The following is a 13,761-nucleotide window of genomic DNA, read 5'->3' on the forward strand; positions in this document are numbered from 1 at the left end:
CTTCTGTCATGTGCTCAGGGTGAACCTGCTCTCATCTGTAAAAGCACAGGGCACCAGTGGTGCATCTGCCAATTCTGGTATTCTATGGCGAATGCCAATCGAGCTGCATGCTGCTGGGCAGTGAGCTCAGGGCCCGTTAGAGGACATGGGGCCCTTGGGTCACCCTCATGAAGTCTTTCTGGTTGTTTGGTCAGAGACATTCACACCAGTGGCCTGCTGGAGGTCATTTTGTAGGGCTCTGGCAGTGCTCATCCTGTTCCTCCTTGCCCAAAGGAGCAGATACTGGTCCTGCTGGTGGGTTATGGACCTTCTATGGCCCTCTCCAGCTCTCCTAGAGTAACTGCTTGTCTCCTAGAATCTCCTCCATGCCCTTGAGACTGTGCAGGAAGACACAGCAAACCTTCTGGCAATGACACGTATTGATGTGCCATCCTGGAGAAGTTGGACTACCTGTGCAACCTCTGTAGGGTCCAGGTATCGCCTCATGCTACCAGTAGTGACACTGACTGTAGCCAAATGCAAAACTAGTGAAGAAACAGTCAGAAAAGATGAGGAGGGAAAAATGTCAGTGGCCTCCACCTGTTAAACCATTCCTGTTTTGGGGGTCATCTCATTGTTGCCCCTATAGTGCATCTGTTGTTAACTTCATTAACACCACAGCAGCTGAAACTGATTAACAACCCCCTCTGCTACTTAACTGACCAGATTAATATCCCATAAGTTTCATTGACTTTATGCTATACTCTGATTAAAAAGTGTTCCTTTAATTCTTTTGAGCAGTATATATATATATATACAGTATATATACTATATACTAGGTATACTCAGTATATATATATATATATATATATATATATATATATATATATATATATATACTAGCAAAATACCAGCATGGAGAAGTAGTGTGTTAAAGAAGCAATGAAAAAGAAAAGGAAACATTTTGAAAATAACGTAACATGATTGTCAATGTAATTGTTTTGTCACTGTTGTGAGTGATGAGTATTGCTGTCATATATATTTACACACACACACAAACATATATATATACATATCTATACATACACACACATATATACACACACAGCTATTTCGTATCAGTGCAATACGCTGCTTGTTAAAACAGATAACTCCCGCTCTTACGTGCAAGTCTGCGTGGAGATTATGAACTATCGTATTTGTTCAAGTTGTATTTAAATTTTAAATAGAAGGAATTTTTATTTAGTCGACAGAAATATCTTTGGTAGGAATGGTAAAAACAGACAGGAATATTATTCGTGAATAAATCAACTCAAACCTTAAACAACTTATAATATTTTGCTCTCCATAAAAATATATCCTGTCTAAATTATACAAGTTAGAAATACAGTAAACGTTAAAAGAACAAACATTCAAATTTCTTTACTCTTATGTAATTTTATATAAAAATAAACTTAGATTTTAAATATCCCAAAAGATTTTGCTCTCCATAAAAATATATCCTGTCAAAATTATACAAATTCAAATATGAACATGCTGCATAACAAAACCTGGAAATATAAATAAAATGTGTTCGTTTTAGCAATAACAAATCAAATCATTCAGTTGCCTTTGCTCATATGTCATTTTAGAGCTGGACGCCTGGCATCTTTTTTTGGCAACAGGTTCGTTTCTGTTTGGTGTGAGGTTCTGTGTTGTGGAGATTCTAAGGATGGATTGCAGATGCTCATCAGTGAGGCGACTCCTGTGTGCTGTTCTGTTAGTCTTTATCACTGAGAAGAGCTTCTCACACAGATATGTGCTACCAAACATGCACAAGGTTCGAGCCGCATGTAGACGGACTTTTTTTGTTCTTCAAAGTCACCAAAGCGCCGTGCAAACTCAGTGCGCTCAGTTTATGAGCAAAGTGCGTATTTGGGAACACCGTAGTGACGACTTGGTTTAACATTACTTGGCAACAGGGAAAGTGAGGCAAGGTGCACTGGTGCATTTGTGTCTCCCATAAAAGCAGCTTCACTTGAAATCACTTTGTGATTGTGCACGGTAAAACGTCCGCTGAAGTGTCAGATTCTTATTTAATTCTTCTGCTTTCTGTATCTTCTGCATTGCATTCAGGTCTTTCAGGTTACCCTGATGTTTTGTGTCATAGTGCCGTCTTAGATTAAATTCTGTAATTACAGCCACATTAGCTCCACAAATGAGACACACGGGTTCAGTAAACATATACTCAGCCTCCCATCGGTTTTTAAAGGCTCTATTTTCAGAATCAACTTTTCTCTTCAGCATTGTGCGAGCTAGCTTCGCAATAACTTGCAGCATCATAAGCTAGACTTGATTAACGCAGTAAGTGTTCGGCAAGGCAGCTGAAGCGCTGCATTATGGGATCTGTAGTTTATTGTGTTACCAGCGCTTCATATACCCGGGCCATTAATAACAATAATACGGCCCTTGAGTTTGACACATATGGACTAAATAGAACTTGAAAATATATTTTTTTTTAAATGTGATCGCGCAATTCAGATAGAGTTGACGCGCACTACAGCCTGCATGCCTCAATAAGTCATCCTCCTCGCTCTTACTTTTTTACCGTTCATCTAATGAATACACTGAGTATGGCTTTACCAAAACAATCATTGATGGCGAATAAAGTATCCATTATTCGAGTATGTAGATCGGAATATATATATATACATATATATATACCCGTGTATCGAAGCGGAGAAGTAGTGTGTTAAAAAGCTAGAAAAAGAAAAGGGAACATTTTAAAAATAACGTAACATGAGTGTCAATATACAGTATTTGTTTTGTGAGTGTTACTGAGTGTTGCTGTCATCAAGGATTTGATTATCATTATTTCTTTCAATCAGGTTCGTATTTGTAGGATGTGTTGTGTTCAAGTTACATTCCGTGTTTGTCAATCGTTGTAAAGATGACAGGTTTCATTCATCGATTCGTTTCTTACTGCATCAATAAACAGCTCGTGTTCTTCTTTATCTGAGCCGTAAAACACTGCATGCACGGGTTATTTTTTTACACTGTCTTCCTTTAGAGGGACATTGACTTTTTCCACCGTGTGCTTTGTTTCCGCAGTAGTTGCATTTATGAATATGCTTGTACGTATAAGACGCTTCATATTTTTTGCTGCCTTTTCAATTGTGTAATTCGGTTTTTGTTCAACGCTCTTTGGAACTGTTGCTTTTTATCTGTGCACTGCGTCAGTTCACGTGAGCCACTCGGTGTACATGCATCGAAGTTTCCCAGCTGTGCTGGTGCCATCTTGTGCTATGTCCATGGCTGTATTTAATGTTATCTTAGTCCTGGCACTTAAAACTTTCTCTCGCAGTTTTGCTGAGTTTGTACCAAACACCACCCTGACCATCTCATCTTCCTCTGCATAAGCACAGTCCTTAACCCGTGAATATTTAGTGGGAGTTTGCTATTGGATTGCCGCTGACAGACGGCCTTATATGGGCAGGCACTAAATTACAAACGCCAGCGGCAGCCTGTCTATGAACTTAATTTAAAGTGTAGGCTTACATCGTGCTTTGTTTCCGAAGTAGCAGAACTCATAAATATGGTTGTATATGTCACTCGCTCGCTTCTTATTGTTTCGCTGCCTTCTCAATTATATAATGCATGTTTTCTTCAGCGCTTTTTGGAGGTCTTCCTGGTTTTCTATGTACTGCGTGATTACGTGAAGGCGTGATGATGTCACACGAAACTCCGCCCCCACGGCGTTCAAGCTCATCTCCATTACAGTAAATGGAGAAAAACAGCTTCCAGTTATGACCATTACGCGTAGAATTTCGATATAAAACCTGCCCAACTTTTGTAAGGAAGCTCTAAGGAATGAACCTGCCAAATTTCAGCCTTCCACCCACACGGGAAGTTGGAGAATTAGTGATGAGTCAGTGAGTGAGTGAGTGAGTCAGTCAGTGAGTGAGTGAGTGAGTGATGGCTTTGCCTTTTATTAGTATAGATTGTCACACACGTGTGCATAGGAGGCAGCTGAAGGGCTTAGAGAGGACTGATAATACATCTGCTCGGTACGCTGACGCTCTTTCTAAGTTCCCTGCAGGTCTTTCCCGGGAAATCCCACCAGGAGCCACCACCTCGACTCTGTTTTGGACTCTGTCGTGTAAACTTGACTTTGCATGAATCATTTGCTTTTGCAGCCAGGATACCGCATTAAACGGGTGGCTGCCCCAACCCTTGCCATGTCTCTTGTCTCTTCTTCTCACAATATATATATACTGAGTATACTTTATACATAAAATATATGTTGTCATATCTTGCATAAGTGAATAACCTTTATGGCACAATAACAAATCAATACATTTATGGTCACTACAGTATTTGGATTTAATAATCTTCATGTGGGAAAAGGCTGACTCGCATAAATAAGAAGAGCCGAATAATGCAGTCAAGGAGGTAACTCTTGGAAGGACTTCTTATGCTTAATGATCAAGTGACTCACCCGGAACGATGCTTCGGTGTGTCTGCCTTTGCTTTTGAATTCAGCCGAGTGAAAAATGACGGCTGTCCGATTAACTGCAATTTTAGTTCCCTCTCCGTTCTCTTTCTCAGATCGCTTTTCGGAAGAAAGTCAGTTTCGTTGTTTTTATGAACAGTTTGAAAGTCCCTTTCCACATTTTCCTTCTTTGGAATAGCAATGAAAGATTGACAGATCAGACAAATGCACGTCAATTGTGACAATGTGAGAAAAAAAATCTTCTTCCAATTCTACATCCAGCCCATATACCCTCCCCAAACATTTTTTTTTAATCCCTTCTTTAGTCAATATAAATTGGAAGGCTAACTAGATCGCAGCTGGAGTTTTGCAGTAGCTCACGTGTTTGATCATGCACGTGGAATGACCAGTGTGTTAGAAGAAAAGAGATCTCAGACTGGCCACCCTGTATGTCAATAAAGTAGCAAATGCCGTAGGGAGGATATATGACAGATTAACGTTTAAAAAATTTTTTAAAGTATGGCAGTACGGTTTAGCACGCTTTGAAACTGTTTGCACTCCATGCCTTATCAACTGCAAGGCAGATCACAAACTGAACTAGTTTGTAATAAGAATGAGAAGAAATACCCAGACAGACTTAAACTGGAGAAGGACAAACAAACTGTAATTTCCTTTACTACATTACTGGCTCATAGACTTATCTTGCTCAACTGGAAGAATCCCACCTCACCACTCTTAAGTCAGTGGTAACTGATGTTCTATACTACTTGAAATTAGAAAAAATCTAATTCTCATTTAGAGGATCTGTACAAATTGTTTTTTAAATAAGGCAGGATCTAATCAATTAACATTTTAAAATAAACTTCCATTTCAGGGAAAAGGATACTCTTTTGTTCTTGCTCCTTTTATAGATTAGTTTCGGTTTCTGGCTCCTCTCTTTATCTCTTGGTTGTGAGTTGAATTTTGCTTTGATTTGTTACATTGTTCTTGACTGTATGATAGGTTTATCTGTTTCTAATTAAAATCAATAAAAATATTAAAAAAGAGGAATGACAAAAAATAATTAGAATATTTCATTTATAATTTAGCTTGTATGGGCTATAATAGAACCTTCCATTGACTATGCACTAATATATATTTATATAGGCAAACTTTTTAACTAAGAAAATAATGTTAACAACTTAACCTCACCTAACAAATTAACAAAAGGCTCTTACCTTCACTCTTACCTGCTCTAATTGTAACTAAAATAAATACATTTAAGTATATAACCATGTTACAATAACCATGCAAAACACTTTAGGCTTATGGAAAAGTGCTATATAAAATAGCATGTGTTTTTCAGAACAGCTTTTTAATGGCTTTGTCACGTTTGTTTCCAATTCTGTTTGCAGGAGCTCTGTTTTTCCTCACAACACTGGTCCAGGTATTAGTGAACTTTAAATTACTCCAGTATCTCTGTGCTTGTGCGTTTCCTTGGCACAAGACTGCTGAATTGTTTCTTTACTGGCTCTTTCTTTTGCACTTTTACTCTCTAAGCACAGTACTGAGCTCCACGTGATCATAAATCTGATTGAACATACATGAAAGTGAATAAATTATTTGCTTCAGTTTAACTTATGAACAGAATAATTCAATGCTAAAAAACAAACAAATACAACCCCAATTCTTAAAAAGTTCGGATGCTGTGTAAAATGTAAATCAAAACAGATTGCAATGATTTGCACATCTCATTAACCCATATTTTATACACAATAGAACATAGACAACATATCAAATGTTTAAACAGAAAAGAATACGATCATTTTGAATTTGATGGCAGCAACATGTCTCAAAATAGTTGGGACAGGGCCATGTTTACCACTGTGTAGCATCCCCTCTTCTTTTAACAACAGTCTGCAAATGTCTGTGAACTGAGAAGACCAGTTGCTGGACGTTTGGAGGAGGAATGTTGTCCCAATCGTTTTTGACACAGCTCATGTTTTTGCCTTTGGCTACTTTGTAAAAACTCTCAGTATTTTTTGTAACATTGAATTTAATTTCCTTTTATTTCTGATATAACCAGTTTTTCACCTATCTTATGGATCTTCATTTGCTAATTTTAATATCTTCTTACTTTATCACTCTGCATCTGCCAACAAGATCCACATTCAAAATTAAAAGTGACGAGGAGCTTTTATGGTACTTTTTGGTATATTATTTTAAAATTTTTAGAATCGATGCCATACAGGATGGTTTAGCTACCTCTAGTGCAACAAAAATACTATTTTAATGTAAATTCAAAAACTTCTTTATAGTAATGCTAATAAACAAAATAACACTGTACAGCAGACAAATGTAATAGAGTTTAGGTTTCTTCGAAAATAAATCCTGAATATCCCGAGTTCAACATGTCATTATAAAATTAATTAATTAATTAACACAGCTCTGATATCCTAAATCTTCAGTATTAGGCAAGGATTTGGGAACTTTTAGAGTCAATTGTAGTGAACCTCCTATGTTATCCTGTAGCTGGATGATAAGGTGTGGACTAATCAATATGGACCTTTCTCCAGATCACTTTCACCACACGTGGAACATGGCTGGTGTTTACCTGAACCTTTACCTAGACTCGATCCTAGGACTTAGCGTTGTTGTTTTACAAAATAACACAAATTACAGGGGAATGTGCATCAAAAGCTTTCTGATTTGGAAGTTAAAATGGTAGCCATTTTATGAAATAATTATAATAATACTGTTTGAAGTTTATATTGTACTTTATTTCTCTGACAAATTTATATTCATTTTAAACTCGGGAACTGAATTGAGGGTAAACCTTACCAGTTGAAGGTAGGTTGTAATTGTCATGATCTGACCCTTTTTAAAAATTTTCAATATAGTTTCTGGGTCTCTATGAATAATGTATAGAATATTTGACGTATTTCAGGAATCCAATGGACAGATATATTTTTTAATAGCCAAAGTACCCGGTCTTGCTGGTATAAATAAATGGGGAAACACATTCTTTAGAAATTTCAACATGGCTAAATTCAACCCATGAAGTGGCATAAAGATGTACTCTTAGATAAAAGCCATAATCCAGCGGGAAAATAAAACAGTAATCCAGATTTGTTGAGAAGAAAAGGCTATGCATACTTGTGCTCTTTAAATTCGTGCTTTGCTCGGTAGAAAACTTTGTGCAAACTGATTACAATGTCCTGCATCAACCGTAGTGCACTCCTGCAGCCTGATGGGAAATGTAGCACCCAGTCATCACTGTTTTTTGGGTTGCCCCCTTCTCCCACTTTGACCCCTCTCCCTGATACCCTATATATTAAATTGGATCAATGGCAAGGCACATGTAAAACTTCCGTGAAAATCAGTTCAGCTGTTTATCAAATTTATATCATTGTATCTGAGTGGGTAATCACAGCTAAGCAGCTGATTGGAAAGAGAATTATTGGTATACAGCATCAAGGACACGCTGCCTCAGCCATGCTGCCTATTGAACTGCTCTCATACGGCAAATGCTTCAGAGACTTTCCTTGCGGTTCAGAAACAGTTTCATGCCAAGAACTATAAATACACTCAATCAGTCCATCAGGTGCTCCTTGTAGAACCGTTTGTATTTATATGTACAATCATCCATCCATCCATTTTCTAACCCGCTGAATCCTAACACAGGGTCACGGGGGTCTGCTGGAGCCAATCCCAGCCAACACAGGGCACAAGGCAGGAACCAATCCTGGGAAAGGGTGCCAACCCAGCGCAGAACACACACAAACACACCCACACACCAAGCACACACTAGGGCCAATTTAGAAACGCAAATCCACCTAACTAGCATGTCTTTGGATTGTGGGAGGAAACCGGAGCGCCCGGAGGAAACCCACGCAGACATCGCCTCGCTGTAAACTTGCAATACAGTTATAATATTGCACAACCTAAGCCACTTTATAAAGCGTGTATTTACATATGGTGACGATATCATTTTTAAGATGAAAGGCAGCAAAATATGTTTATTATATTATATAGATAAAACTTTAACTTCATTTAAATAATCTATATTGTTATTAAACACATGAGGACACGGTGTCGCAGAGCTAGCAAGGAACTGGCACTCCGTTCACGGATTGTTCTTGCCTCGCGCTGTATTATTCTAAACATGTACTATGAAGATATTTCAATGCTCCTTAAAAGTTTTGAAGAATCGGCGTTCTAAGCTTACAGATGGCTTAACGTCTATTACAGAGCTGATTGTGTGGCGATTGGGTATTTGGAGAAAGAAAACGAACGACATGAATTGGATTTTAGTACATTTGAAAGAGACAGTACTGCTGCAATAAAGTATTTCATCTAAGGTCGCACACTGCTAGCAAGCATCTTGCGTGAGACATGAACAATCACTGCGCCACTGTGTTCCCATGTTTAAAAACATGCTTTAACTCCTATCATCATGAAAATGATATCATGTATACATCTCAGTATTTTAATTATTCAGAGAGCTGTAATATTACAAACGTAATGGATTCTGTGCACTCTCGGAATAAGAGAAAGCCTGGAAGCACGTAGTGATTCACACACATAGAGCACATAGAAGATCAAATACAAAACAAAGCATTTAATGTGCTACTTTAGTTACAATGATATTTGAGAAACTAGTAAATTAAACGATTTTAAGATGAAGTTTATGATGTTCTACTTTAATGACAAAATAAACTACGTGATTTAAGTGGAAATTTTGAGATTAAAGTTGACATTTCGTGCTTTTTTCCCCACTGTGTGTCTATTTATTTTTCCTCTGTACCCTAATAAGCTTTCATATGACACTCAGACAGTGTGCTACGACTTGTCTTTTCATGGTGACTTTGATATCTGACATCTTTTTTATTTCAGACAATGTGCGACTTTGTGAACTTCAGCTTTGGAGTTTCTCTCTATGTCACTCGATCAACTTCCTTTTGTTGTTTATACCACTTTCTAAAACAACAAATAGTACTTTTTTCCTTGCCTCCACTTGGTATTTGCTAAAATTCTGCTATTTTCCCCTGTGCTTTTGCCATTGTCTTTTCTTAAGGGCTATTTATATTGATTTGCATATTCAAAGAGCCATAATTCTGTTGGGGCAGGACAGCAGGCGCGTGCATTACTTTTCAAGCTGACCAGGATTTATGGAGCGGAAGAACATGGAAGCTGGCGTTTGCACAGATTTATGCATCTGGATTTTTTGTGCATACGAACATTTCCGCTTTTGTGCTTACGTCATGTTATAGTGTAAATTCTACACACGGCGTTATACATGAGGCTCTAGATCAGTGGAGTATTGCAGCAGTGGTTATCCATTGCAGGTGATCCTTCATCTCAGGACAGAGAACATGGAGAATAAGGAAGGTCGGCCAACAGTTCAAAGTTGCTTTCATGCAATGTTTCCACTGTCACATGTCTCTGTGTGGCTGAGCGTTGATTAAAGAGGATTCTGAGGCACACCTTTTTGGAAAGTTTTTCAGCAGTGACAGGCAGAAGAAATAAATTTGGCGGAAATCACAAACAAGGACTGGTCTGTTTAAGAAATATTTAATTTCACATACCTTGTGTTATTCCCTCATAGGTAGGCTCACTTTCCATCAGACATCCCTTGTACTTGTGTAAATGTGAGACTTCAGTTTTTTATTTTTAATAAATCTGCAAAAATGTCTAAAATCTTATTTTTGCTTTGTCATTCTGTTGTATTGATTGCTGCTTGATGTGGGGAAAAACTAACTTAAATGATTTTAGCACAAGGATGCAATATAACAGTTTGAATACTAACTGAATCCAGTAAGCTATAACCTGAAACAATATGCTGTATACAATCTTCTTCTTCTTCTTCTTTTGGCTGCTCCAATCATTAGGGGTCGCCACAGCGGATCATCTTCTTCCATATCTTTCTGTCCTCTGCCTCTTGTTCTGTTACACCCATCACCTGCATGTCCTCTCTAACCACATCCATAAATCTTCTCTCGGGTCTTCCTCTTTTTCTCTTGCCTGGCAGCTCTGTCCTTAACAACCTTCTCCCAATATACTCAGCATCTCTCCTCTGCTCATGTCCAAACCAACGCAATCTCGCCTCTCTGACTTTGTCTCCCAACCGTCCAACTTGAGCTGACCCTCTAATGTACTCATTTCTAATCTTATCCATCCTTGTCAGACTCAACGCAAATCTTAGCATCTTTTACTCTGCCACATCCAAATCTGTCTCCTGCTTTCTGGTTAGTGCCACCGTCTCCAACCCATATAACATAGCTAGTCTCACTACCACAGTCCTGTAGACCTTCCCTTTCACTCTTGCAGATATCCATCTGTCACAAATCACTCCTGACACTCTTCTCCACCCATTCCACCCTGCCTGCACTTTCTTTTTTTAATTTTATTGATTTTATTGTAATCATTCCATACAAATAGTTCAATTATTACAAAATATAGGATTGAAAACAAATCAACCCCCACCCCTGAGAAAGAGAGCATGGCCAACGGAATAAAACATAAAGCTAGTAAAAATAAATAAATTGATAAGTTTAATAGGTGGATAAAGATAAATGGAGAAGAAAAAGAAATGGGAAGAGAATCTACTTCCTCAGTGCTTTAAAAACTTATTCTAAAATATTATCGATTAGATCTTGCCAGGTTTTGAAAACGTTCTGCACAGATCAGTGAAGGCAATCACACTTTGTTTGTCCTTCTCCACTTTAAGCCCATCTGGAAGAACACCAAACACAGCTGTTAATGGGTTAGGAGGGATTGTGACACCAAGACTGTCTAGAAGGCACTTAAAATTTTTTGTCCAGAATGATGTTAATTTGGTGCAAGCCTAAAACATGTGACCCATGTGAGGCTGGGACTTGATTGCAGCGTTCACAGATTGGATCTTGCCCTGGAGAGACAATTTTAACCAAGACAGTTGTGCTCAATATATAATTTTGAGTTGAATAAATGTATGCTTTGCACATATGGAGCCCAAATTAATTCTATGCATTGCTACCTTCCACTCCGTTTCTGATATGTTGAATGAGAGATCCTTTTCCCATTGTCCTCTTGGATCTTTGAAAGGGAGGGACTGTAAAATAATTTTATATATTGCAGAAATGCTGTCTGAGTCCTTGAAACTTAAGCAATATTTTTTCCAGCATAGAAGAAGGTGGGAGATGAGGAAAATCAGGCAGATTCTGTATAACAAAGTTACTAGGGAATTGCAGGGAATATAAAGAAATACTTCATGATTTTATTTCTATTGCTGACCAAGCCTGTGTATTTTCATCTATTTGTGTCCATGTCCAGGTTTTTATAGCTTGTATGTTTGCTGCCCAGTAATAAAACTGAAAGTTAGGTAGAGCCATGCCACCTTCTGCCTTAGGACTTTGTAGGGTCGCTCTTTGGATACGTGGATGTTTTAAGTTCCAAATAAGTTAGGTTATTGTTGAATCTAATTGCTTAAAGAATGATTTATTTTTTTGAAATAAAAAGAGAAGCTTAGGAAGGATATTCATCTTAACAACATTAATTATTTCAGCTAGAGTGAGATGAGGGGTTGACCATCTATGCAAGTCTTGCTTAACTTTTTCCATACAGACGGCAAAATTTTGTTGATAAAGAGCTTTATGTTTACTTGTGATATTTACCCTTAGGTATTTAAATTGATCTGCAACAATAAAAGGGAAGGTGTCCTATCTGATATTGTATGCTTGAGAATTTACTAGAAAGAGCAAACTTTTATTCAAATTAATTCTGAGACCAGAGATCTTTTGAAATTTTGTAAGTGCTGTTAAAACTGTAGGCACAGTATTTTGTGGGTCTGATATTAATAAAACCATATCATCTGCAAATAGAGAATTTTTTTGTTCAAGTCCTTCTCTGATAATCCCCTTTATCTGATAAGCATTTCGACAGTGAACTGCCAGTGCTTCAATGGTGATTGCAAATAGCATTGGTGACAAGGGGCATCCTTGTCTGGTACCACGTTCTAGTTTAAAGTAGTCTGAACAAATGTTGTTAATACAAACTAAAACTTCTGGATTGGTATACAGTAGTTTGATCCATACACAAATTTCTCTAATGTAGTGAAAAGGCAGTTCCATTTAATCATATCAAATGCTTTTTCTGCATCCAATGATAATAATATCTCTGGGATGTTTGACTTTGCAGGTGAATATATTACATTAAACAGGTGTCAGAGATTGGAAGCTAAGTGTCAGCCTTTAATAAATCCAGTTTGATCTTTTGATATTACCAAAGGCAGCTTTTCTCCACCCTTCTAGCTAGGGCTTTGGAGAGTATCTTAACATCATTATTCAGAAGTAAATTGGTCTGTATGATGCACATTGTAATAAGTCCTTACTTTGTTTAGGAAAGATGGTGATCAATGCTTGGCGAAAAGTTTGAGGTAGAATTTGATTGTCTCTAGGCTTCTGTAAATGTTGCTAATTAGAGGGGAGCTAGCTGAGTGGAGAATTTCTTATAAAATTCAACAGGGTAGCCATCAGGGCCTGCTGCTTTCCCGCTCTGAAGTGACTTTATAGCATCTAGTTATTTTGATAGCGCCAGAGGTTTATCCAGTTCCTCTGCAATAAAAGTATCTTTTTGTGTTATCTGTAATGTATCCATAAATGAATTAGATTGTGTCTTGTCTTCTTTAACCCCAGTAGACTATAAGGATGTATAGTAGTCTCTAAATCTGTGCCTTTTATTTTTATGGTCAATGATTTTATCTCTGTTCGTGTTGGTGATTGCATTGCGAACTTCTTGCTTTTGGATTTGTTGAGCTAACAGCTTATTAGCTGTCTCTTCGTGTTCATAGTAATGATGTCTTGATTTAAAAATGAGTTGTTCAGTTTCTTTGGTTGTCTTTGGTTAGAAACGAGCTCTGAATGCAGAGCCTGTGTTTTCCTATGAAGAGCCTCACTTGGACACCTGGCATGTTCTTGATCTATTCTAGTAATTTCACTGGTTAGCTCTTATACCTTTTTGGTTGCTAATTTATTTCTGTGAGAAAGATATGAAATAATCTGTCCTCTTAATAAAGCCTTTAGAGTTTCCCAGAGTATTCCTGCAGTGACCTCTGAGGATGTATTTGTCTCTAGGAAGAAACTGATTTGTTTGGATATAAATTCTGTACAGTTCTCGTCTGCTAATAGAAGTGGGTTAAGACTCCATCTGTGAGATGAGTATGTGGGGCATAATGATTTTAGCTCCAAGATCAGAGGGGCATGGTTGGAAATAACAATAGTATCGTACTTGCAAGATTTAATTGTAGGCAAGAAATTATTATCTATAAAGAAATAATCAATTCTTGAGTAGCA

Source organism: Polypterus senegalus, chromosome 7 (genome assembly GCF_016835505.1).
Source record: "Polypterus senegalus isolate Bchr_013 chromosome 7, ASM1683550v1, whole genome shotgun sequence".
Taxonomy (NCBI): domain Eukaryota; kingdom Metazoa; phylum Chordata; class Cladistia; order Polypteriformes; family Polypteridae; genus Polypterus; species Polypterus senegalus.